The 24,068-nt window shown below is 42.0% G+C and overlaps 2 long non-coding RNA genes across 5 annotated transcripts; one reads left to right on the top strand and one right to left on the bottom strand.

Moving 5' to 3' along the window:
• Positions 1 to 532: 532 nt before the first annotated feature.
• On the bottom strand, positions 533 to 6,721 carry LOC123993290. Of its 2 annotated transcripts, XR_006831422.1 has the most exons (4): positions 6,502 to 6,721; positions 2,795 to 2,915; positions 2,333 to 2,369; positions 533 to 1,318 (listed from the first exon to the last, which is right to left on the bottom strand). It is a non-coding gene; the product is annotated as an uncharacterized LOC123993290 (long non-coding RNA). The 2 variants fall into 2 exon arrangements; XR_006831423.1 differs by lacking the exon at positions 2,333 to 2,369.
• A 9,516-nt stretch (positions 6,722 to 16,237) lies between these two features.
• On the top strand, positions 16,238 to 18,149 carry LOC123993281. Of its 3 annotated transcripts, none has more exons than XR_006831418.1 (4): positions 16,238 to 16,323; positions 16,966 to 17,141; positions 17,388 to 17,440; positions 17,611 to 18,149. It is a non-coding gene; the product is annotated as an uncharacterized LOC123993281 (long non-coding RNA). The 3 variants fall into 3 exon arrangements; XR_006831412.1 differs by having other exon boundaries at positions 16,252 to 16,448; XR_006831413.1 differs by having other exon boundaries at positions 16,252 to 16,466.
• The last annotated feature ends 5,919 nt before the right edge of the window (positions 18,150 to 24,068 follow it).

Here is a 24,068-nt window from a genome sequence, read left to right as displayed (position 1 = left end):
GAAATGGATCAGTCATGCGTGGGGGACATTGTTGGTCTGTTGCTATTGGAGCCTTCAGTTGAGAAGCTGGGAAAAGTCACATGAAGGCCAATTTGTGGAAAGAAGTTTTCCCCTGCTGAGTCCTACAAAGTTGTCCTCCATTTTCCAACCCAAGAAAAGACCAGCCATCAAGTAAGAAAACAACCAATGAAATAATCTGTGAACGTTTGCTGATCACAAGGAATGTCCCCAATTAATCCCAGGGCTCGTATTCACAAATAGTCTTAGTAGGAGTGCTGATCCGAGATGAGTTACTCTCTGTCAATATAACATTATTCATTATGTTCAAAAAGGGAAAATTCCTACTCTGAGATGCCCTTTGTTCTATTTACCTAAGAAAAGAAGAGCCAATTGAACAAAGATCCCCAGGCTTCAACTAATGTAAACGTATCAAATAACCCTAAAATGATTTTTGAAAGTAGTGACAGTCAGAAACTGCGACGATCCATGTTAAAAGGTTTATTTTTTCAAAATAAACTGTAGTAAACAGGCTTGATGAGCAAATATACAGCACAGTATTAATACGCAGCCCATACAAACATATCTCTAGCTTAAAATGGTGGATTTTGATGGGGATTTTTTAATTATGTTACTTAGATTGAGGCACCGGTGCCTCAATAAACTCTAGGGGGTTAAAAGCAACCTCATTCAATGACAGAAACTTTACACAATGCCTTGACATTGCATATGGAGAAAGATACACGTTTCATGAAGCCACATTCAGATCCAGTTACTCCAGCCCTGAAAATACCCCAAAAAGCTGTTCTTTTTTTCACTTGCTTTTTCATTTCCATTCACTTGCTGTGTAGAGGACTTGGACCCATTCATAATAGAAGAAAAGCAGTTAACATACATGCACTCCTGACACATAGCACTCAACACTCTAGTCAAACTGAAGCATCACTAGCAAGAGGAAGAAAGAAAGACCTGCCTCCACTGGCTCACCTCTACACTTTGACCCATACTAGTAGTGTAGCCCATAGTAATAGTAATTCTATAGTCATTCTATTTCTATAGTGTAGCCAGCCTGGTCTGTTAGAGGGAAGACACCTCCCTCTCCCCCTTCAAATCCAGTACAGGGCTTTCTATTGTTAAGTATTGGCAAACAGAGAGAGAGAGACAGAGAGAGAGTGTGATGCGGTTGCAGTAAATAGTGGGATCATCATACAGCAGTCTCCTGGTCCTCTCGTTGGATCATCTGGTAGTACTGGCAGTTCTCCAAGTACTCAGCCAGCTCCTGGTCATTGGCCTTCTTTGCACGCCACTTCAGCATTTCACCCTGAGGAAGGGAGGGCAGGAGAAAGGGATGAGGGGGTGGAGAGAGGGGGGGTTAGAGGAGAGGAGGGAAGGGTGGAGAGAGAAAGAAGGAGGGATGAAAGCGAGAGTGAGAGAAAGGGAGAGGGGGATGACACAGAGAAATGTAAGTGTGTGTGTGTGTGTGTGTGTGTGTGTGTGTGTGTGTGTGTGTGTGTGTGTGTGTGTGTGTGTGTGTGTGTGTGTGTGTGTGTGTGTGTGTGTGTGTGTGTGTGTGTGTGTGTGTGTGTGTGTGTGTGTGTGTGTGTGTTTACGCTTTTTGGTTGATTCTGATGATAATGCCCCCAAAACATACACACTGAAATAAATAAAATAAAAATTATATTAAAAAAAAAATTTATATTAAAATTATATTAAAACAGGAAAATATTCTCATACAATATGCATTTTCCTGTTGTCAGTGAGTTCACCGTGGTGACTGGTAGTGTACTAAGACCATTGTGGATCTATGGGACCAGCCAGGAATACTGCAAGGCTACAATTCTCACTGACAGAGAAGAACGTTAATCACCATTACAAAGTATAGACAGCAATTTTCCCCAATAATAGACCTTTACTGGACTATAGCTAGTCTTTATTATAACCATCAGGCTGGTTGTGATAACAATCATACCTGAAGGTACCTGAAGGTCAAGTAAAAAAGGCCCCTTTACTGAACTAGAGCTAGGTAATTATGATAACCAGCCCGATTCAATTTAATTTATCTGAAGGTCAGTCTTCATGAGGGAAGCACCGGCCTCCACCAGGTTGTGTTGTAGCTGGGAGCTCTAGGTTTGACCCAGTTGACATACTTTATCCAGGAACTGAGTAATTCATATAAATTAGGTCTATTTTTATTTTATTATTTGAGGACAGAGCTTTAATAGTAGAGAGTTGGCCTCAGTAATAGGCCGATGCGGTGGAAACCGGTTGCATGATGTTCTGTGTCAAAAGGGTCCATATAGAAAATCAGTAAAAGGAAGTTGACAATATGACTCACGTCTCTTTTTCTATGACATCCAGGAGAGTGGTAGATGCTGAGTGTGTTAAAAAATGGACAGGATTCAGATATTGCATCCAGTATCCATGTGCACACAAGCACCCTATCTACAGTATTTCACACATATCTATCAATCATGTTAGATGTGTTAGAATGCTTTTTTATGTTTGATCCACAACAGTGAGGGAAATATTAATATGTTCATTGGGTTTATACACTGAGAATAACAAACATTAGGAACACCTTGCTAATATTGAGATGCTTTCACCTGGATTCACCTGGTCAGTCTATATCATGGAAAGAGCAGCTGTTCTTAATGTTTTGTATATTCAGTGTATGGGATATTGCAGAGCGGTTCCATTATCGAAACGTTAAAAGAGTCATATCAGTACTTGAAATCACTTTCTAATTCTTAAAGTGGGATGGGAGTCAACTGCATTGATTGATGGGTCAGTTTCTTACCGTTGTCTATGATTTACTTGTCAATCTCCTTGCAGCTCACCTCCACTGCATAATGGAGGAAGGTGCAGCCCAAAGTATCCTGCGTAAAAATATCTGCCACCTGTTTGTAGAGCCCTATGAGCTGTGAGGAAAAAATTATGGTTAATTTACAGTACTTCAGCTTTACTGTTCTTCAACTTCACAGTGATTGAAATTCATAGCTTAATAAGCATGCCCCTTTCAAAAAATGTAGAACTAACAGATATAGCCCTTGGTTCACTCCAGACCTGACTGCCCTCGACCAGCACATCCAGTGGTGGACTGCACTAGCATCGAATAGTCCCCACGATATGCAACTTTTCAGGGAAGTCAGTAACCAATACATGCAGTCAGTTAGGAAAGCAAAGGCTAGCTTTTTCAAACAGAAATTTACATCCTGTAGCTCTAACTCCCCAAAATTCTGGGACACTGTAAAGTCCATGGAGAATAAGAGCACCTCCTTCCAGCTGCCCACTGTACTGAGGCTAGGAAACACTGTCACCACCAATAAATCCACGATAATTGAGAATTTCAATAAGCATTTCTCTACTGCTGGCCATGCTTTCCTCCTGGCTACCCCAACCTCAGCCAACTGCTCCGCAACCCCTGCAGCAACTTGTCCTGCAGCTACTTGCCAAGCCTCCCCAGCTTCTCCTTCACCCAAATCCAGATAGCAGATGTTCTAAAAGAGCTGCAAAACCTGGACCCGTACAAATCAGCTGGGCTAAACAATCTAGACCCTCTCTTTCTAAAATTATCCACCACCATTGTTGCAACCCCTATTACTAGTATGTTCAACCTCTCTTTCGTTTTGTCCGAGATTCCTAAAGATTAGAAAGCTGCCATGGTCATCCCCCTCTTCAAAGGGGGTGACACTCTAGACCCAAACTGTTACAGACAGAAACCTATATCCATCCTGCCCTGCATTTCTAAAGTCTTCAAAAGCCAAGTTAACAAACAGATCAATGACCATTTCAAATCCAAACCGTACCTTCTCCACTGTGCAATCCGGTCTCCGAGCTGGTCACGGGTGCACCTCAGCCGCGCTCAAGGTACTAAATGATATCATAATCGCGATCGATAAAAGACAGTACTGTGCAGCCGTCTTCATCTACCTGGCCAAGGCCTTCAACTCTGGGAATCACAGTATTCTTATCGGCAGACTCAACAGCATTGGCTTCTCAAATGACTGCCTCGCCTGGTTTACCAACTACTTCTCAGATAGAGTTCAGTGTGTCAAATCGGAGGGCCTGTTGTCCGGACCTCTGACAGTCTCTATGGTGGTGCCACAGGGTTCAATTCTCGGGCCGACTCTTTTCTCTGTATATATCAACGATGTCACTCTTGCTGTGGGTGATTCCTTGATCCACCCCTACGCAGACAACATCATTCTCTACACATCTGGCCCTTCTTTGGACACTGTTAACAAACCTCCAAACAAGCTTCAATGCCATACAACACTCCTTCTGTGGCGTCCAACTGCTCTTAACTTCTTGGATATAGGGGGCGCTCTTTTAATTTATGGATAACCAAAACGTTCCCATTTTAAACAAGATATTTTGTCACGAAAAGATGCTCGACTATGCATATAATTGACAGCTTTGGAAAGAAAACACTCTGACGTTTCCAAAACTGCAAAGATATTGTGCCACAGAACTAATGCTACAGGCGAAACCAAGATGAAACTTCAAACAGGAAGTGAGCCAGATTTTTGAGGCGCTGTGTTCCAATGTCTCCTTATATGGCTGTGAATGCGTCAGGAACGAGCCTACACTTTCTGTCGTTTCCCCAAGGTGTCTGCAGCATTGTGACGTGTTTGTAGGCATATCATTGGAAGATTGACCATAAGAGACTACATTTACCAGGTGTCCGCCTGGTGTCCTCCGTCGAAATTGGTGCGTAATCTCCAGCTGCATGTACGTGATGAACAAAACCGAGCGATTTCTCCTACACAAATAATATTTTTGGAAAAACTGAACATTTGCTATCTAACTGAGAGTCTCCTCATTGAAAACATCTGAAGTTCTTCAAAGGTAAATGATTTTATTTGAATGCTTTTCTTGTTTTTGTGAAAATGTTGCCTGCTGAATGCTAGGTTTAATGCTATGCTAGCTATCAATACTCTTACACAAATGCTTGTTTTGCTATGGTTGAAAAGCATATTTTGAAAATCTGAGATGACAGTGTTGTTAACAAAAGGCTAAGCTTGAGAGCCAATATATTTATTTCATTTCATTTGCGATTTTCATGAATAGTTAACGTTGCGTTATGGTAATGAGCTTGAGGCTATAATTACGATACCGGATACGGGATTGCTCATCTTAACAGGTTAAACGCTAGTTAAACTAAATGCATGCTCTTCAACCGATCGCTGCCCGCACCCGCCTGCCCGACCAGCATCATTACTCTGGACGGTTCTGACTTAGAATATGTGGACAACTACAAATACCTAGGCGTCTGGCTCGACTGTAAACTCTCCTTCCAGACTTATATTTAACATCTCCACTCCAAAATTAATCTAGAATCGGCTTCCTATTTTGCAACAAAGCCTCCTTCACTCACGCTGCCAAACATACCCTCGTAATACTGATCGTTCCGATCCTCGACTTCAGCGATTTAATTTACAAAATAGCCTCCAACACTCTATCGTCAAACTGGATGCAGCCTATCACAGTGCCATCCGTTTTGTTACCTAAGCCCCTTATACCACCCACCACTGCGACCTGTATGCTCTCGTTGGCTGGCCCTCGCTACATATTCGTCGCCAGACCCACTGGCTCCAGGCTGAGGTGGGATCAAGTCATTGTTTTACAAGTCACAAGTAAGTCTCAAGTTTTAGCACTCAAGTCCCATGTCAAGTCTCAAGTCAAGACAGGCAAGTCCGAGTCAAGTCTCAAGTCAAGACCGTCAAAACCGTGGCGGATCTGGCGCGGGATGTGGACCCCACTTCACCATAGTTTTTCTCCGCCTCTTTATCTGCCTCCGTGGCCTCTTAAACGGCGACCCTCGCCGCCGACCTCAGACTGGGGACCCTAGGCCCGGGTCCCGAATGGACGGGAGACTCCGGCAGCTCTGGAGTGAAGGGCGATTCTGGCAGCTCCTGGCTGACTGACGGCTCTGGCAGCTCCTGACTGACTGGCGTTCTCTGGCTTCCATGAGGTTCATAATAATCTCAGGTGGTCCTAGATCCAGAGGTGCTGACCCAGACCTCTTCTTCGCTTTCTCTGCCCTTCTCGCTCTCTGATACCTGTCCCTGAGTCCTCTCCACTTCCTCCTACAGTCTTCTTCTACATAGACATGAACATGATAAGCCAAACCATCACCTAGCATAACAATAGTTATTAGATAGCTAGCTATCATGAACATGTCACCTACACAGACACGGTTATCTGACCAAATTATCAAATTATCACAGTAGTATCTACCATTTCTATTTATCTGACATACACTCTTTCAAAACATGATTATTTGGTAAAGTCATCATTTATACACACACACACACACACACACACACACACACACACACACACACACACACACACACACACACACACACACACACACACACACACACACACACACACACACACACACACACACACACACACACACACACACACACACACTAGGTTAGCTAGCTAGCTAATGTTAACTAGCCACATCTAGCACAAGCTCACTACTAAACTGACCTGGTAATCATACTATCGTGGACACTTGTCTTCAAGCAGCACTTTTTGTGTTTATGTCCCTGTAGCTGTCAGCAGTTGTGTCAAAAGGACACAGTTTTGAGGATACTGCTAAAATGATTCTCTCCTCCATGTGTCCAACCGCATCTGACCATCTGCAAAAGATACCTGCATCAGTATAGTTTCCTAGCTGCGCAAAATGTTATGCAGCAGTGATGCAATCACACAGTCGGTGTGTTCGAAGCGTAAGACTAGAAAACATGCAGCGACATGCTGAAATAGTTGGCACTACAAATCTACCAAAGGACAAGACCATGCCATGTGGAGCATTGGGTACACGGCTGGAAATGGTTAAACTCTGAGACTATCGATCACTACAGAATGAGAGCACATATTAGGCATATAATTACTAGTCTGCAGCTAGAAATTACGTAAATCTAGAACCAGAATACCGCCGAAGCATTTATTCTATGACAACAATTCTGAATGGTACTCTGAAGTATCCATTCTAACCACCTACAACCACGAAAAGTTAACTTCTGGGAAAATTAACCAGAGACTCTAATGAACCCTACAGGACGATTGAGGATTCCAACAGAGAAGACAACGATTTACGGGCGTAAATATAGAACTTGCAATTATTCTCGAATGAGCGGCCGTTCATGTGCAAAGGGTTAGCGTTTCAATGAATATAATTATAGACTGTGTGTTGTGAATCCAATTTGTCTTTTCCGCTCTCTCAGCCCCCACCCCTTTCCTTTTGTCTACCAAGCCGTCATGTCAGTTTAGCCCACTAGGGACTTTTCTACCATTGTTAGTAACCAATATCTACTGTTTGTTATGTATTTCTGTGATTATTTAGTTAATAAATAAATAATTAAGCCAATTTGTATATTGCTGACTCATTATGAAAACTAGGGTTCATGCAGATAACCAATAATTTTACGACGTTCAGATGAGACTGATAGAAGGTAAAGAATAATTAATGACTGATTGATGACTGAAATGCAAGAGTTTTTTTGATCTCGAAGAGTTCATTCGGAAGACGGAACTTAACTTCTTAAATGAACTTCTCCGTGGTGCCCCAGGTTATTAATGAGTTAATTGTTGCATGATTTAATTCAATCACGTAATCAATTAAAAGTTACGTAATCGATTTGATAAAATAGCATGTCATCACATTAATGATAGTCACAGACACGACAATCTCTTATTAAAGTCACTTGTTAAATCCACTTGAATCAGTGTAGATGAAGGGGAGGAGACGGGTTAAAGAATGATTTCTAAGCCTTGAGACAATTGAGACTTGGATTGTGTATGTGTGCCATTCAGATGGTGAAAGGGCAAGACAAATGAGGTGCACCGTTTTGTGTCAAGAATGGCAACGCTGCTGGCTTTTTCACACTCACTGTATCAATAATGGTCCACCACCCAAAGGACATCCAGCCAACTTGACAAATGTGTGAAGCATTGGAGTCAACATGGACCAGCATCCCTGTTGAACTCTTTCGACACATACAATAGGTGAACAGGCTTATAGTGAAATGCTTACTGACGAGCCCTAAACCAACAATGCAGTTAAGAAAATAGAGTTAAATAAACTAAAGTTTTAAAAAGTAACACAATAAAATAACAATAACCAGGGTCTGAGGGCAGATTTTCCTTATGTTTGGAAGTGTGTAGTTTGTCCCTATAGAACTCACAGACATTCAGTAATCAACCACTTTCTTCTTCTGAATCACTGTCTACCGATTTACAGTCCTCCTCTACGTCTGTGCTGACTGAGCCATCACCAGCCAACATTGAAAATATTTGCTGGAGCTTTTTCTATAAAAAAAAAAAGCTTATTTAAAGTTTATTTAACTAGGTAGGTCAGTTAAGAATAAATTATTATTTACAATGACAGCCTACCCCTGCCAAACCCGGACGACGCTGGGCCAATTGTTCGTTGCCCTATGGGACTCTCAATCACGGCCGGATGTGATACAGCCTTGATTGAAACCAGGGACTGTAGTGGCGCCTCTTGCACTGAGATGCAGTGCCTTAGACCCCTGCGTCACTCGGGCGCAACGCCTACGGGAGCTTTAATATGTTCTGCATTTTCTTTGGGAGCAGCACATAGGCACCCAGGTGAAAGCATGTTGGCTCGGCCTTACACTGCCCAAGAGGAACAAGGGCCTCTTCAAAAAGCCCCGGCTCTCTCTGGCAAAAAAGGCAATTTTGTAGTAGGTCTGCCTGTATAAGGTGCCTCTCCACCGCTGCGCTAAGGCAGATGTTTTTCAGCATCACTGCATGCTGCTTTGCCCAGAGCAGACTGGTCCCAACAGCTTGGGGGACAGACTGGATGTTCACCTGGGACTGGATGACACCTGGGACCAGACTGTATGTTCTTGCTGGAGAAAATCCTCTTACTCCAGTCTTGGGGGGAATTGGGGTGACTTGTTCCTTCCATGTTTCTTGATTGTCGCTTGATTTTTTTCTGGAGAGCTGTACAGCAATGGTTTGTCCATCTGAAGAACAATTTTAAGAAATGTTAAGAACATTCGAAATGACTCCAATATTGGACAATCTCACACAAATTATCAATGAACCTACCAGGTACCACCCCAAAGCCGTAAACACGGGCAGCCTCATAGATATCATCCTAACCAACTTGCCCTCTAAATAGACCTCTGCTGTCTTCAACCAAGATCTCAGCATTCACTGCCTCATTGCCTGCATCCGTAATCAGTCAGCGGTCAAACGACCTACACTCATCACTGTCAAACGCTCCCTGAAACACTTCAGGGAGCAGTCCTTTCTAATCGACCGGGCCCGGGTATCCTGGAAGGATATTGACCTCATCCCGTCAGTAGAGGATGCCTGGTTATTTTTTTTAAATGCCTTCCTCACCATCTTAAATAAGCATGCCCCTTTCAAGGGGGCATATACAAAGACCTTCCTTTTGTACATATACAAAGACCTTCCTTTTATAACTTTCTCTTACCCTACACACCAACATAGGGATTTTCTCATAAGTCTCACCACAGTTCATTACCACTCAGCTGACAGTTCCAGTCTCCCCCAGATACAAGAGCTCTGGAGGGGCCCTCCCTGTCCTACCTTATCGCCCCAGAGTTACAGCCAGGTCGGTTTAAACATAGGTTAATGCCGACACACACATCCATACATTCCTTTCTTCCTAGGTCTATGCTACAAAACCCTTTCCCAATGAACAAATATTATTTAACACTACTAGAAAGACAGGGTAGAATTCTGTTAGTTGTAATTCTACGTTAAATGTATACATCATTTAGTCATTATTCATAAGAAATCCCATAACAAAAACAAACTCAAAAGAGTTCTGGGACACTAAAGTCCATGGAGAACAAGAACATAATAATAATTTATTTATTTAGCTCCTTTGCACCCCATTATTTCTACTTTGCACATTCTTCCACTGCAAATCTACCATTCCTGTGTTTTACTTGCTATATTGTATTTACTTCACCACCATGGCCATTTTTTTTTGCCTTTACTTCATTTGCTCACATTCTATATAGACTTATTTTTCTATTGTATTATTGACTGTATGTTTGTTTTACTCCATGTGTAACTAGGTGTTGTTGTATGTGTCGAACTCCTTTGCTTTATCTTGGCCAGGTCGCAATTGTAAATGAGAACTTGTTCTCAACTTGCCAACCTAGTTAAATAAAGGTGAAAAAAATATATATATACATAAGGGGTGCCGTGTCTGCACTCTTGTCCATCGTATGAAAGGCCGCTTTGTTTAGAGATGTGGCGTGTATGTTGTGAAATTGCCTGTGAGTGAGTACAACCTTATTGGTAGTTAAGAAAGTTTAGCTCGTTTGGCTAACTTCAGCTGGTGGCATTATCTTGGAACCCATCATCGGGCAAATTTCACATTTTGTCCCAGTTTTCTAGACTATATTGTAATTTACTGTTAATGAATGTAGCGAACGGTAACGTTAGCCTAAGTGCAGACTGTTGCTAAATTACCTGTGAGCGCCTAATAAAATTATTTAATGATGTATATCTTGATGTAACGGATGTGAAAAGGCTAGCTTAGTTAGCGGTGCGCGCTAAATAGCGTTTCAATCGGTTACGTCACTTGCTCTGAGACCTTGAAGTAGTAGTTCCCCTTGCTCTGCAAGGGCCGCGGCTTTTGTTTCGTGGGTGACTGTTGTCGATGTGTGCAGAGAGTCCCTGGTTCGCGCCCGGGTATGGGCGAGGGGACGGTTTAAAGTTATACTGTTACATTGAGTTATGTAAGTCATATCCGGGGAAAAAACGTCAGATGACGTTTCCACCTTCATTGGCTACATTTGAATGAATTGGAGGTGTTAACTTCCAAGGTGCTCTTTAAGAATCTTTCATTTACATTTTTGTGGTAATCAGTTCATCACTGTAGTACTACAGCTAAACAATCGTAATCAGCAACAATGTCATCAGGTGCTGTGGCTTTCTTTATTAAATTGTTACAAGAACCTGCAGGATAATGCCAGTGGCAAAAAAACAAAATGCTGTTTCAAAACTTATGGAATTAACACTAAAGATGCTGGCGCAACTACATCTAACTTCATCCGACATTTGAAAACGAAACGCGAAATGTCAGTTAGGCTAGCTAGCTAACAACGTTACAATGTGATTAGACTAATAGCCTGTTTAGCGCATGCCAGCTTGATATAGCTAGCTTTCTTGTGTGTCATCTTTTAGCTAACAGGAAATGTATTACTGTCGAATATTTCTTGAAAGGTTAAGAGGTGGGTTGTCAGATAGCTAGGCCTACTTGTTAGCAGAGATTATTAAATGACATCTCGGCCATATGCATATCACTCTGAGATTAATATACTTTCTGTTGTAGCTTGTTCCTAGGAAGTAATTTAGTATAAAACGAGAGTTCAGAGCATGCAACTTCTTGGACACTTCTGCTGTAAAATCCCATTGACTATAAATATTTGTTTGTGTCCTTGTACTTCCATATCAAGTCAGCAACAACTATCCATCATGTTGTTCATCTGCAGGTTCACTGAATTCTGCAAAGCAAAGGTGGCCAGTGCAGGGACAGAAGGACAAAGCAGCATTGACTCATTCTTGACCACCATGTGTACAGCTTGGGCCACCCCAGGAAGAAGGCCATAACAGAGGCTGCATAAGCTGACCATTTCCTTAGTGGTCAGCCCTCACTTTAGGCATTTCATGTCAGTGGTAGATGACAAATATAGACCAGTAAGTAGGCCCATGTTGATCAGGCGCCTGCAACACTGAACAAAGAGGCTACAATCAAAAGTGCCCTAGAGAAGACAGAATCAGTGTCTGTCTATCCTGAACAACTTTGCCGATATCAGGCGTACCCATACCATGATGCAGCCACCACCATAGTTGAAAATAAGGAGGCAGTTACTCAGTGATGTGTTGTGTTGGATTTTCCCCAAACATAAGGCTCTGCATTTTGGTCAAAAAGTGTATTCCTTTGCTGTGTTTTTTTGCAGTATTACTTTAGAATCAGTGATAAATTTGAAGTAATATGTGATAATGTTGGTATAAAACATTTATGTCATGTGATAACGCTGCAAGTAAGAAAAAGCCCTTCAGTTTGTTTCCCTAAAGCAAGCAATGATCATGATGATTTGGATAACCCCAGCCTATGGGAAGAATGTGGTGAAGAGTACAATGCTGATGTTGAAGCTATCCAAACCAACTGCAGGAAACAGATCTTACATTGCTTTGCCCATTCATTACAACTGGTGATTAGAGATGGACTAAAGGAAACAAAAATGATACACAGTATGCTGGCTAAGGTAACTAAACTTTGCAGCTTACTACATACTACCTGTGGTCTGAAAGAAGCATTTGCAACTGAGTTCGGAGTCAATAGTAGTGTCCCTGATGCTGTGTCTACCAGATGGAATTCTATCCTCCAGCTTGTTAAAGTAGTCACAAATCTGAATCAACAAAGCCTCCATACCCTACTTGAGGCCCAAGGACCTCTGCTTATCACCAAGTGAATGGAGCCAGCTATTGGACCCTTTTGTCCAGGCCACCGACCTTACTCAGGGGGAGAATGTGGTGACACACAGTGCTGCCCTTCCTTGTGTATTGTCACTCAACGATCATCTGCAAAGTATACTGAGCACAAGTTGTCATTCAGTCAGTCTAGTAAAGCACTGCAGCAGTCACTGAAATGCCAATTCCAGGTGGTTTTTGAATGTCAGAATGGAGCACTCAGATTAACAGGAAACAAAACTCCCATTTGGTGACAATGTATACAGAATGGCTGCACAGCTGGACCCATCTTTCTGCCTGTTCTGGCTTGATCACGATGTCCTCATACCAGATGAAGTTAAAGCTGAATTGAAGGAGAGTCTGATTGGTAGGTACAATGCACTGCAACATGCACATTAAAATGTTATGTTTTTTTTTCTTCATATCTGGTACAATTACATGTATTAATGTAAACTATCTACATTTTAAAAGGAAATGTATTTTGATTTAAATTGTGCCTGAAGTGCTTTTTTCATACAAGTATTGGACAATGAACAAGGGAGTCTCTTCAAATAATTTACAAGGTTTATAGACCTAACCCACAGCAGGCAGAAAGCCATTGCCAAAAGGCATTTGAGACTTGATTTAGACTTGGTCCTTAAAGGCATGTTAATAAACCTAGGCAACAGTACCACCGTGTGGCTGTCGCCTACCATTGAACGTGTAACTAACATGTCGTCATACCAGCGCCTTACTAACATCTGCGTGACGCCTGTGTTTTAACGAAAGTCATAAGCTGCATAGTTTATATTTATATTAATTAAATCTCAACCATAATGTTAGAAACTTACTTTTTTTCTCAGTGCGGGAACACTGTTTGTTTTGGCCAATTTAGGTAGTATGTAAAAACAAAAAAATGAATGTATAGTTAAAGTGACTATGCATATAAGATAAACAGAGTAGCAGCAGCGTAAAAGAGGGGTGGGGGGGGGGACGACGACGACGACGACGACACACTATGCAAATAGTCAGGAGACTCATCAGACCAAAGGACAGATTTCCACCAGTCTAATATCCATTGCTGGTGTTTCTTGGTGTCCTTTAGTCGTGGTTTCTTTGCAACAATTCGACCATGAAAGCCTGCAGTCTCCTCTGAACAGTTGATGTTGAGATGTGTCTGTTACTTGAACTCTGAAGCATTTATTTGGACTGCAATGACTATGTCTTCCTTTCCTGTGGCGGTCCTCATGAGAGCCAGTTTCATCATAGAGGTTGAGATTTTTGCAACTGATCTTCATGTCTTAATGTAATGGACTGTTGTTTCTTTTTGCTTATTTGAGCTGTTCTTGCCATAATATGGACTTGATCTTTTACCAAATAGGGCTATCTTCTGTATACCTCCCCTACCTTGTCACAACACAACTGATTGGTTCAAACACATTAGGAAGGACAAATATTCCCAAAATGAACTTAAGGCACAACTGTTAATTGAAATGCATTCCAGATGACTACCTCATGAAGCTGGTTGAGAGAATGCCAAGAGAGTGCAAAGCTGTCATCAAGGCAAAGGGTGGCTGCTTTGAATAATCTCAAACAAAATATATTTTGATTTGTTTAACACTTTTGTTTACTACATGATTCCACATGTGTTATTTCATAGTTTTGATGTCTTCACTATTATTCTACAATGTAGAAAATAGTACAAATAAAGAAAAACCCTGGAATGAGTAGGTGTGTTTTGACTGGTACTATACACAGATCTAAATGTTGTTAGCCAATCAGACTGTTGTTCCCAGTAGCCTACATCAAATAAACCAATAAGAGTTGTGTCCACGGCTTTCAGCGAAAAGAGTTCATAGGCTTTCCCAGAGGGTCAATGCTATTCGGGATCTTTGGGATATCCCTACGTACACCATTTTACATTTATACTTCATTAAGTTTAGGTTAGGTAAGGGTTCTAGTTTAGGGTTCAGGGTAGGGACGTCCCAAGGAATCTGGATAGCAGTGACCATGAGAGAATGGGCACGGTATTTGAGAGCTCAGCGGCGTATGTTGGGAATTACAAGATTATGTTATAATACTTTTATTGCATCAATGGTTGTTTTATGCAACAGAATTGAGGGTTCTTACAACTCTATTGTGTCTGTGTGAACTGAAAGTGGGCCTCTTGGAGATAACACTGACAGGAGATTTATGATGACTTTTGGGTGATAAAACCTAAAAAGAGACCGCATTCCAGAGCATAAGTGTTATGCAGGTGAATGAGGACCCAAAAGCGACTTGGCGAAAACAGAGTCTTTATTCCAGTAAAGGAAATAGGCAATACTCCTGGACAATCAGAGCAGAAAACAAAACATAAAAAACTTAATTCCACTCGTAGTGACGAGGACAGACTGGAGACTCGACCATAAACTGTAGGTTGCCTCGGGAAGGCACCGACCGTAGCAGACTCAGACACCTGCTCACACGCAGCATCTGAGGGAAACAAGACACGACAGGGCGAGACAAAGACACAGCACGGCGAACAATATACAAGGATCCGACAGGACAGAAACGGAAGACAAGGGGAGAAATAGGGACTCTAATCAGAGGGCAAGATACGGAACAGGTGTGAAAAGATTAGATGATTGAGTAGGGGAATAGGAACAGCTGGGAGCAGGAACGGAACGATAGAGAGAAGAGAGAGAGGGAGGGAGAGAGAAAAAAGGGAACGAACCTAATAAGACCAGCAGGGGGAAAACGAACAGAAGGGAAAGCAAAATGACAAGACAATATAAGACAAAACATGACAATAAGTTAATGTTTCGGTTTTATAAAGGTACCAGGGAGAGATGACACAGGGCCAGACCCTGGTCTGTACACAAATAGTACTGTTTTTATAGCAGATACTGTCTGTGTGGATTATAAGTATCTTTCATACAAATCTTAACCTTGTGACCCATTCCATACATCTGTTCGTCATGTAGACTGAAAGGGGTGCATCTTGGCTATAAAATACCTTTGTACTTTTGTCTCCGGGCTCTCAGCAAATCATCTGAGGGTGATTTGTCAACCAGCCATCATTATCGTAGAGCACTCAATCAATTCACTTTATATGTGTGTGCTGTATTGACCTGCTCCCTTATTAATAAGTGTGCCACTCTGTGGCCCAAAAGAGTTCTACCTATGCACGGAAGGGGTTCTCCTATGGGGAGCATGAAGAATCCTTTTAGGTTGTAGATGCACCTTTTTTCCCTGATTGTAGGCCTATATTGCAGAGGTGTTTCTGTGGTTCCTTGTTGGTGGGAAGTTAAGATCATCAAAAATACTATGAAACATCCCCACTTTTAGCACACATTTGCAAGCATGCAAAGTAACCTTATAAATGCGTGCTGAGGCATGTGAGATCACTCAACATTCACAGGACCGACAAAAGTCATGCTCACATGCAAACAAAAGATAACGTGTCTAACTTGCACCGTTATGCAATTATTAAGAGACTAGATACAAATAGTTCATCCTGGCTACCAATGTTCTAGCATTAATTTATTGAGGCAAGCAGATCAGAGATGTCAAGGTGGTACCCAAGCATATGCCATGTGTATATGTGACACATATGTATGGTCATATTTTGGTATGTTTTATGTTGTTTGTTATTTTAAGGAGCCATCCCTTGTATAATTTTCTACGCCTCCCAGGTATTTGCTTTTAAAGTAATGTGTATGATTACTGCCGCTAGGTGGAGCTGTGATGTCAATGGGGAGCATTTGTGAGTTCTTGGAGGTTTCTTCTTAAATCTTGGAGAACACCTTCCACTGAAAACGAAAGTATCTGTCTCATCATTTTACCTTATTAATTCAAGTATGTAATGTGCAAAAGTGTAATATGACTTTCAAGATATTAAGGTAGCATGGTAAACTACATAGTCCATGAGTTTGGTGATGTTTGAAGACAATTGAAGGGAGTTTTAACCGAGTGAAAAACTGGTTGGTATTTTCCCCATTGTAAGTAATGGAGGTTGGCTAGGTTACTAACAGTTTACATGTAAGAGAAGGGTTTAAGATGGTGTCCAAACTTTCTGTAATTTATTTAAACAATGTTCTAAATCCTATTTGTTTTATTTTCTATGAACAAAGGCTCAGTTTAGTTCAGGTAGTTATGTAAATATTGGATGTCTTGATAAAATGTGTTAGTGTTAATATTTGTATGAAAATTGCATAACAGTTCACTAGGTTGATGCTTTGCAAAGTTAGATCTCTTTGCACACAATGGCAGCATCCAGGCCTCCAGAGTACTCACCCTATTGCCTTCTGTAGGGATGGGAGCCGCAGCTGTTTACTGAGGAAAACAATGCAATTGTGTGTGTGTATATAGGAATTTGAACAGGAAAAATGATTGTCCGCTGTCAATTTATTTTCAGGCCCTCGAAGAGATATGTAAGAGATGTATTTGTAATAAGATTAAATATAAATATAATTGTATTTATTTATATTGTCAATTAAGGTGAGCCTGAACATGGACAAGGTGCAGGAGAAACTGAAGGAAAACCACCAGAGGAGAATCAAGAAGGGGACCAAGTGCGTCGACATCCAGTCAAATTACTTGGCTTGGAAGAAGGATGAAAGGAAGGCGAGACCTTGCTGCTCTTTCGCTCCTAGCTGGGGTCACTATCCGTTCAGGTGAATATAAACAATCTCAGATGATAACTATTCTCATTTGCCTCCTTGTTTGTGGGTGGCATCGCCATGTTGTCAGGAGTATCAACACTGGCCCAATAGTTTCTCCAAATAGTAAATCTCAAAGCTAACCACTGGGTCACGTTAAGTAACCTCTGCTTCCAGGTAGGTGCTGTTAAGGTGTATGACTCCAGTGGTCATAACACCACCCTGGAGTTTCTCTCACAACTCACCTCTTATCTTTTCCAGGGACCATCCCTCACCTCCCTCATCAACCCCACTGACAAAGAAAATACAGACAGGTATCCTTTTTTCTGTCTGTCTTTAACATTATTGCATGTCTAATCAAACATGTTAAATTAAATAATTCAATAACTGTATTTTTACATACCTGATCAACCTGTAACCTGTGTGTTTGCTTGTTTACGTCTGTCTCCTACCCTGTTCCCTTTACTCTGCCCCGGTTCTCCAGGACCTAGGGGTGCTGCCCAACACCCAGATGTGGATCCACCTGATGTCCTCCATTACCAACCACCCTCCAACGTTTCATTACATCATCTACAGCTACTGTTATTGTCATGTTGTCATTATCTGCTAAGAAAGAGCAAGAACACTTTCATACTGGGAACATAGTGAGATACACAGAGGATCTAAAAACACTAGCACTCAGAACAAAGAGAGCAGCAGTGCATGGACTTCAGTCTCCCTCTTCCGAGACTGACTGTTTGTTGGGAACAAGTGACAGACAGAACCTCCCACCCACATAGCACCCACCTCCTCTCTATTCCACACACCAGAAGTCAGTATTTCAGTCTATGATTGCCATGTGAGGACAAAAAAATCTAAGTTAAATATAAAATCGTAAATATTGCCAGGTTGGTTTTCAGAGCTTGTTCATTGTAATGTATCCCTTGATGGTATTTGTTAGTTCAACATTATTCATAGTTGTATCATAGGACCCACAATAGATATATATTCAACCACAAGGGTGTACTAATGAGCTATATAAAAACTCAGAAAAAAAGAAACGTCCTCACTCAATTTATTTTCAGCAAACTTAACATGTGTAAATATTTGTAAGAACATAACAAGATTCAACAACTTAGACGTAAACTGAAAAAGTTCCACAGACATGTGACTAATAAAACTGGAACAATGTGTCCCTGAACAAGGGGGGAAGGGGGGTCAAAATCAAAAGTTACAGTCAGTATCTGGTGTGGCCACCAGCTGCATTAATTACTGCAGTGCATCTCCTCCTCATGGACTCCACCAGATTTGCGAGTTCTTGCTGTGAGATTTTACCCCACTCTTCCACCAAGGTACCTGGAGGGTTCCCAGACAATTCTGGAGGGAATGGCCCTAGCCTTCACCCTCCGATCCAACAGGTCTCAGACATGCACGATGGGATTGAGATTCGGGCTCTCCCGCTGGCCATGGTAGAACACTGACATTCCTATCTTGCAGGAAATCACGCACAGAACGAGCAGTATGGTGTCATTGTCATGCTGGAGGGTCTTGTCAGGATGAGCCTGCAGGAAGGGTACCACATGAGGAAGGAGGAGGTCTTCCTTGTAAAGCACAGCGTTGAGATTGCCTGCAATGACAACACGCTCAGTCCGATGATGCTGTGACACACCACCCCAGACCATGACAGACCCTCCACCTCCAAATTGTTCCCAGAGTACAGGCCTCAGTGTAAAGCTCATTCCTTCAACGATAAACTGGAATCCGACCATCACCCCTGGTGAGACAAAACCACGACTCGTCAGTGAAGAGCACTTTTAGCCAGTCCTGTCTGGTCCAGCGACGGTGGGTTTGTGCCCATAGTCAACATTGTTGCCGGGCATGTCTGGTGAGCCCTCAGTCCCGCCTCTCTCGGCCTATTGCGGACAGTCTGAGCACTGATGGAGCGATTGTGCGTTCCTGGTGTAACTCGGGCAGTTGTTGTTGCCGTCCTGTACCTGTCCCGCAGGGGTGATGTTCGGATGAACCGATCCTGTGCAGGTGCTGTTACACGTGTTCTGCCACTGTGAGGATAATCGGCCGTCCATCCTGTCTCCCTGTAGTGCTGTCTTAAGTGTCTCTTCAGTACGGACATTGTGTAAATCAGCTAGAAAGATGTGTCGGCATCAAGTAATTGTCTCTGACCCCCTCCCAGTTAGGGGGAGTGATGAGCTCTACAGCAGAAGTCAATCACTGGTTGAAAACTGTTTTCTGCCCCTACCAAAAGATATAATTTGTAGATAATTGGTCCTCTTTCTGGGACTCACCCACAAACAGGACCAAGCCTGACCTGCTGAGGAGTGACTGACTCCATCCTAGCTGGAGGGGTGCTCTCATCTTATCTACGAACATAGACAGGGCTCTAACTCCCCTAGCTCCACAATGAGATAGCCAGCCTGCCAGCTTAGTGGAGCCTGCCACTAGCACATTCAGTGTAGTCAGCTCAGCAATCCCCATTGAGACCGTGTCTGTGCCTCGATCTAGGTTGGGCAAAACTAAATATGGTGGTGGTTGCCTTAGCAATCTCACTGGAGTTAAGACCTCCTCCATTCCTGCCATTATTGAAAGAGATTGTGACACCTCACATCTCAAAATAGGGCTACTTAATATTAGATCCCTCAATTCCAAGGCAGTTACAGTCAATGAACTAATCACTGATCATAATCTGGATGTGATTGGCCTGACTGAAACATGACTTAAGCCTGATGAATTTACTGTGTTTACAATGAGGCCTCACCTCCTGGTTACACTAGTGACCATATCCCTCGTGCATCCCGCGAAGGTGGATGTGTTGCTCACATTTATGATGGCTAATTTCAATTTGCAAAAAGAAAAACATTTTCTTTTGTCTTTTGAGCTTCTAGTCATGAAATCTATGCAACCTACTCAATCACTTTTTTTTGCGTTCCTCACTGAGTTCCCTGAATTCCTATCGGACCTTGTAGTTATGGCAGAAAATATTCTAATTTTTGGTGACTTTAATATTCACATGGGAAAGTCCACAGACACACTCCAAAAGGTTTTCGGAGTCATCATCGACTCAGTGGGTTTTGTCCCACATGTCTCTGGACCTACTCACTGTCACAGTCATACTCTTGACCTAGTTTTGTCCCATGGAATAAATGTTGTGGATCTTAATGTTTTTCCTCATAATCCTGGACTATCGGACCACCATTTTATTACATTTGCAATCGCAACAAATAATCTGCTCAGACCCCAAACAAGGAACATCAAACGCTGTGCTATGAATTCTCGGACAGCCCAAAGATTCCTAGATGCCTTTCCAGACTCCCTCCACCTACTCGAGGAAGTCAGAGTACAAAAATCAGTAAACCACCTAACTGAGGAACTCAATTTAACCTTGCGCAATACCCTAGATGCAGCCACACCCCTAAAAACATTTGTCATAAGAAACTAGCTCCCTGGTATACAGAAAATAACCAATCTCTGAAGCAAGCTTCCAGAGAATTGGAACAGAAATGGTGCTACACCAAACTGGAAGTCTTCCGACTAGCTTGGAAACCGTGCAGTATCGAAGAGCCCTCACTGCTGCTCGATCATCCTATTTTCCCAATTTATTTGAGGAAAATAACAACAATCCAAAATGTATTTTTGATTCTGTCGCAAAGCAAACAAAAAAGCAGCATTCCCCAAAGAGAGGATGGTTTTCATTTCAGCAGTGATAAATTAATGAACTTCTTTGAGGAAAATATCATGATCATTAGAAAGCAAATTAGGGACTCCTCTTTAAATCTGTGTATTCCTCCAAAGCTCAGATGTCCTGAGTCTGCACAACTCTGCCAGGACCTAGGATCAAGGGAGACACTCAAGGTTTTTAATGCTATATCCCTTGACACATTGATGAAAATAATCATGGCCTCTAAACCATCAAGCTGCATACTGGACCCTATTCCAACTAAACTACAGAAAGAGCTGAGTCTGCGTATTTCACATGGGTAGGCAGACCATTCCATAAAAATGGAGCTCTATAGGAGAAAGCCCTGCCTCCAGCTGTTTGCTTAGAAATTATAGGGACAGTAAAGAGGCCTGTGTCTTGTGACCGTAGCGTACGTGTAGGTATGTACGGCAGGACCAAATCAGAGAAATAGGTAGGAGCAAGCCCATGTAATGCTTTGTATGTTAGCATTATAACCTTGAAATCAGCCCTTGCCTTAACAGGAAGCCGGTGTAGAGTGGCTAGCACTGGAGTAATATGATCACATTTTTTGTTTTTAGTCCAGATTCTAGCAGCTGTGTTTAGCACTAATTGAAGTTTATTTAGTGCTTTATCTCAACTTTTAAGTCTTTATTGAAGACTCAACTATTCAGTTAGTCCTATGATTGAGTGTAGTCTGGCCCAGGAGTGTGAAGGTGAACAAAAAAGGCACTGGAGCAACGAACCTCCCTTCCTGTCTCTGCCTGGCCGGTTCCCACCTTTCCACTGGGATTCTCTGCCTCAAACCCTATTACAGGGGCTGAGTCACTAGCTTACTGGTGCTCTTCCATGCCATCCCTAGGAGGGGTGCATCACTTGAGTGGGTTTAGTCACTGACGTGATTGGGGGTTGGTGCCACCCCCCCCTTGGGTTGTGCCGTGGGGGAGATCTTTGTGTGCAATACTCGGCCTTGTCTCAGGATGGTAAGTTGGTTGGTTGAAGATATCCCTCTAGTGGTGTGGGGGCTGTGCTTTGGCAAAGTGGGTGGGGTTATATCCTGCCTCTTTGGCCCTGTCTGGTGGTATCATCAGAAGGGGCCACAGTGTCTCTCTTCACCAGCCTCCAGTATTTATGCTGCAGTAGTTTGTGTCAGGGGGCTAGGGTCAGTCTGTTTTTTCTGGAATGTTTCTCAGCCCTAGGACCATTCCTCAGGACTACCTGGCCTGATGATTCCTTGCTGTTTGTTCCCAGTCCACCTGGTCGTGCTGCTGCTCCAGTTTCAACTGTTCTGCCTGCGGCTATGGAACCCTGACCTGTTCACTGGACATGATACCTGTCCCACACCTGCTGTCCAAAACCTGCGAATTAAGGGATATTTCTTTTTTTCTGAGTTTATATATATATATTTTTTAATAATCATAATAGTGGACTTATTGAAATAATATTATTTCAGTGTAGATAAGGAAAGGCCAGCTTAAAATGAAAACATGCCAGCCAGACAAGCCAGTGTTTGAATCAAATGTATTTGCAGATTAATGGAGTGGACTTTGATCTGTCAGGTAAATAACAATGTGTGTGGGGGGTGATTTTTTTTTGTTTTACCCCAATGCCTGTTTATACTTAAAGCAGAATATAGTAAATATAATTAATCGCAATGGGTAGCCTATGCAAATGAATAGGAAAACATTAAAAGCTTATTAATAGGACTATTGTTTGTCAAATCCAGATTAAATATAGGTCTTCATGTGTATAAAATCTGTAGGTGATTGTGAGCTAAATCAATGACCAGTATAGCTAAAATGTTCAGGCTTCATCATGATCTGTGATCAAAACAGGCTGTGGTGTTTTCGGTTCCGTTTAGGCAAATTTTAAGAATGTAACTGCACTGACATTTTTGGGTCTTTTGCTGTAGGCATAGCCTACCACTAATATTTTAAATTGTGGAGCATTTAATAAAACAACCATATTTTCCTATGATAGTGACACTTGCTTTTAATTAAAAAATGAATGTTTCATAAGCCTATAGAAACCATGTTGAGGCTGAGCAAGACCTTCAATAGGCTAGTAGATTATAAGGAGATCATTGTGGAGTTAATCATTATTATGGCCTAGATCGTTTATATAATCTGGACCGTTGTTTTTTTTCTAAGGCTAAGCAAACAAGAGGTACATATGTTTTTTGCCCATCTCTATAACAAGGGTTAGGCCTATATCCTCACACCCACTGAATTCAAGCCCTGCTTTTAACCAAATGGATAGCCTAAGGACATAAGTGATTTTCAGATCGGAGAAAGATGCCCGAGTTTCTGAATTGGAATTCTGCTTTGAATGACCGTTCAAAACTATTTTTCATAGTTTGAACTCGTACGACTTCCGTGTTGTCTTGAACTCACTGAAGTCGGAAGTCAGAGATTTCCACTAGAGACCTAATGCGTCACTAGAGAGACCTAGGGTACCTGTGAATAGGGCTACCTCCAACAAAGAAGCCCTTGTGTCCGTATTGATTTGAGAAATAGGCATATATACACAGTAATGGTGGCTGGCTGCAAATCAATTGTATTGAGGTGATATGCCCATTTGAGATAAATCAACAGATAAAATTGATTAGATTACTTTGGCAATGAAAAATATGTTTTACAAAATCATGTACAGTGCCTCCGGCAAGAATTTTCAGACTACTTGACTTTTTCCACATTTTGTTACATTACAGCCTTATTCTAAAATTGATTAAATAAATACACAATTCTCAGCAATCTATACACAATACCCCATAATGACAAAGCAAAAAAAAAGTTATATATTTTAGCAAATGTATAAAAAATAAATAAATAGAAATACCTTATTTACATAAGTATTCAGACCCTTTGCTATGAGTAGAAATTGAGCTCAGGTGCATCCTGTTTCCATTTTTACATATATGAGATGTTTCTACAACTTGATTGGAATCCACGTGGTAAAAATCAACTGATTGGACATGTTTTGGAAAAGCACACACCTGTCTGTATAAGGTCCCACAGTTAACAGTGATTGTCAGAGCAAAAACCAAACCATTAGGTCGTAGGAACTGTCCGGAGAGTTCCGAGAAAGGATTGTGTCGAGGCACAGATCTGGGGAAGGGTACCAAAAATGTCTGCAGGAATGAAGGTCCCGAAGAACACAGTGGCCTCCTTCCTTCTTAAATGGAAGAAGTTTGGAACCACCAAGGCTCTTCCTAGAGCTGGCCGCCCGGCCAAACTGAGCAATCGGGGGAGAATGGCCTTGGTCAGGGAGGT

Source organism: Oncorhynchus gorbuscha, linkage group LG02 (assembly GCF_021184085.1).
Source record: "Oncorhynchus gorbuscha isolate QuinsamMale2020 ecotype Even-year linkage group LG02, OgorEven_v1.0, whole genome shotgun sequence".
In the NCBI taxonomy this organism is placed as follows: Eukaryota; Metazoa; Chordata; class Actinopteri; order Salmoniformes; family Salmonidae; genus Oncorhynchus; species Oncorhynchus gorbuscha.
This window is presented reverse-complemented; position numbering and strand designations above follow the sequence as displayed.